The 3,631-nt window shown below is 39.5% G+C and overlaps 1 long non-coding RNA gene across 2 annotated transcripts in view; it reads right to left on the bottom strand.

Annotated features, from left to right (window-relative positions):
* LOC135245461 (uncharacterized) overlaps positions 1-3,327 on the bottom strand; it is a 277,471-nt gene extending 274,144 nt beyond the window's left edge. Inside the window, exons 1-2 of one of the 2 annotated variants that reach the window (XR_010327266.1) lie at positions 2,106-3,327; positions 1,302-1,449 (exon numbers count right to left, since the gene is read on the bottom strand). This is a non-coding gene — a long non-coding RNA (uncharacterized LOC135245461). Of the gene's footprint in view, positions 1-1,301; positions 1,911-2,105 lie in introns of those variants that run through there. The other variant, XR_010327265.1, reaches the window with a different exon arrangement.
* Between the last annotated feature and the right edge of the window lie 304 nt (positions 3,328-3,631).

The following is a 3,631-nucleotide window of genomic DNA, read 5'->3' on the forward strand; positions in this document are numbered from 1 at the left end:
ACTCCTACATCACACACCAAACTGACTGGCCCCTACCTGTGTCCAGTTATAGTAATTCTGATTAGCACACAATGAAACAATCTGTTTCTGTAGGCTTCCTCTGCAGGGTAGTGCATTACACAGCAAAGAACAAACCATGAACAACAAAGAGCATTCTAACGGACTCAGAGGTAAAACTGCAGACAGACAGACACAAATCAGGAGATGAGCATAACGAGATATCAAAGGACTCCAATAACACAGTGAATCACCACTGAGATCTTGCCTAGATCAGGCCGTCCCTGCAAACAGGATGAACGAGCACAGAGGAGACTAATCAGAGAGGTCACCAAGAGGCCAATGGCATCTTTTAATGAGCTGCAGCTGCAGTCTGTTATGGCAAAGACTGGTCAATGTGTGCATGTGACAACAATGTCTCAAGCTCTCCACAATACTGGCCTATATGACAGGGTGGCAAGAAGAAAGGCCCTACTCAAAAAAGCCAACTCTGAGTCTCCTTTGACATATGCAAAAACACACTGAACTCTGAAGCAATGTCATGAAATGTTTTGCGATCTAATGAAACCAAAATAGAAATTCTGTCCAAAACACACATCAGCACATCAACACAGAACACCAGCCCTACAGCGAAGCATCCTGTTATGGGGGCGTTTCTCATTGAGAACGCACTAGGGCTCTCGTCGGGACAGAGGGGAAAATGGATGGAGAAAAATGTCCACACTTACACAACTCAGTTATTATAGAATTTCATTTTTAATAAATTCTCAGAAATGTGGGATATTACTGAATACCATGTGCAAATGAAGGTGGGATAAATCATGTTTAATGTAGTTTCATTTAAGGCTGTAATGCAAGAAAGGTTCTGCGTACAGTTTCTGTAAACACCGGTAGTATTTACAAACAGCATGACCACATGTAGTTGTAATGACAGTTATGAATTCGCTCAACAGGCTGCAGGAAGGCTTGATATGACCAGCAAACAGAAAACTATAGAAATGTCAAACCAACCAATTCATCAAATGCAGCTAACAAAACTCGCTAACGTTAACTGGTTTGTTGATTCTTTGATGGCTGTCCAGCTAGTGTTATCTACATAGCTAGCTAGCGACATTAGCTAGGCAGCTAGCTAGTTCGGTTGTTTGTTTATCGATGCAAACCGTATTTTGCAAGGTTGGTTAAATGTACGGATATTATCGCGTATCACACAGGAAGCACACGAAGTAATATTTTCAAAACATAGTTAAAGTGAGCATTCAGACATTGCATAGTAAGCATTGGCTTGTAGCAAAATATGTAATTACCTTTCTGCAGCACTGCAGGCGGAAGTATATTTACGAGTTGCAGATGGCCACCGCATGTCTTTCGACGATGGTTTACTCGGGAAATGAAGTCCACCGTCTCGCCGGCTTCAGCAATCGCGACGCGTTATTGACTACATATCCCACAAAACTTTAAAAAACACAAACATTGCGTCACGGTTGGTCAAACCGTATGTACTGAAGTAAAGGGGGAGGGCGTTAATTTTTTCCTCCTTTTACTCACTGGCGTTATATAGCGCACGTCGCATAATTATAAGGACGATTTAAAATTTAAGATAATAAAAAAAGGTGCGCAATCAACTGTTTTATTTAATAATTATTGCGCGTTCTCGTTTGTTTTTCGTTTCAGTCACCATAAATGAACTCTCTCAGCCCAACATCATAGTTAAGCCTACAATCACAGAAGTCAAAATGAGACAAAAGTTTATCCATGACAGACAGGTCATTGAGCACAGAGTTCTGGAGCACCTCAGTGAGTACATGCACTAGCATTCCCCCAATCCACTAACCGTGGATGTCATTGGTGCTCAAGTTGGGTGATTATTGCCTGTCTCTCACTCAATCCAGCCCGGCCATCAGTATGTTTGAGAGACAGAGATTAATCACACTCCTTGAGTGGGAATTGAACCCACATTTTCATGCTGGGAAATACCAGCGCATTTACCCTCTGAGCCACCCCAGAACTCTGAAAGCACTCTCTCATGCATCATAGACAAGTCTACAATCAGAAAAGTCAAAGAGGAAAAACATGTAAGGCCAGCAGGGGGACTGAACCAAAATCTTCACCTTAACAGACGTAGTGGAGACACATCACATAGTGTGCAAGGGTTTCTTCCTCAACAAAGATCTTGGTTCAGTCAATGATCTGAAATGGCAGAAGGAATTAAACAGTAATAGCTTGATACATCACCAGCGAGTCATAAACTGGGGTAGGTACCCCAGCACAGGGCCAACTTGTCCCCATGTGAAGACACTCACTTGTCCATAATAAATATTCAGATATGTGCGTGTTATCCTTAATTTCTTACACTCTAAATATCTTTGTTTAACACATCATAACTGTGTCCTTTCCAGATTCAGGAACTCCACTGCAGTTTATTAATATTCCACATTAAACATTTGTGAACAAATTATTATTCATAAATATTTATGTTCTGGGTTTTGCACAGAAATGCACCAACAATCCATTTGAAAAAAAAAATGCAAAAAAGGAACGAACCTTCTTTTTCAACATTTAACTCTGATATTTCTATGAACTTCTATTTTTAGACCACAAGATGGCAGTATAAGACCACAAATGACCAAAAAACAAAAAAACAAAGGCTCTTCCTAGGAAACTCTGTGTATGCTAGGTCCTAGGAAACTGTATGCTGGGTTTTTTTTTCCAGCCACAATTGCAATCCCAGAATTAACAAGATGTTCACTTTTATTAATTAGACACTTTTCATGTTTTGAAGGATTATTTACCCTTTTTAACCACTTTATGTTAGAAATAGCTATGCATGCCATGAAGAATAGCAGTACCACATTCACATTGTGCTATATTGCAAATGGTTTATTTATTATTAATTATTTATTTAGACAATGCGGGTCACCATAGATGTCGTGTTACCATTATGTGCAAACCTGAATCCCTAATTCAGCAAATAATTGAACTAATTATATAATCAAGAGCTGAGGCTGGAATAAAAACCAGCATACACACGGCCCTCCATGGCACTAAGTTTGAGACCACTGTGCTACGATATCTATCTAATTTTTAGACCAATGGCCTTTAATTTTATCATTGTTTATCCTCCTTCTACAATGTCAGATCATTGAGTTCAATGTGATTTTCCAGCCTTGGGTGAGCTAGTCTATGATGCATTCTAACTGGTTGTAAGCCTTAGTTGTAAGCTCTTGCCCTTCATCCTCAGCAAAGATCTTGGTTCAGTCCCCCTGCAGGCCTTACACTGTTGTCTCACTTTGACATTACTGATTGTAGACTTAACTATGATGCATGAGACAGTGCTTTCAGAGTTCTGGGGTGGCTCAGAGGGTAAATGCGCTGGTATTTCCCAGCCTGAAAGTGTGGGTTCAATTCCCAGATTGTTTTTTGGTCATTTGTGGTCTTATACTGTCATCTTGTGGTCTAAAAATAGAAGTTCATAGAAATATCAGAGTTAAATGTTGAAAAAGAAGGTTTGTTCCTTTTTTGCATTTTTTTTTTCAAATGGATTGTTGATGCATTTCTGTGCAAAACCCAGAACTAAAATTTATGAATAATAATTTTTCACAAATGTTTAATGTGGAATATTAATAAACTGCAGTGA

The sequence above is a fragment of the Anguilla rostrata genome, chromosome 19 (genome assembly GCF_018555375.3).
Source record: "Anguilla rostrata isolate EN2019 chromosome 19, ASM1855537v3, whole genome shotgun sequence".
NCBI lineage: Eukaryota > Metazoa > Chordata > Actinopteri > Anguilliformes > Anguillidae > Anguilla > Anguilla rostrata.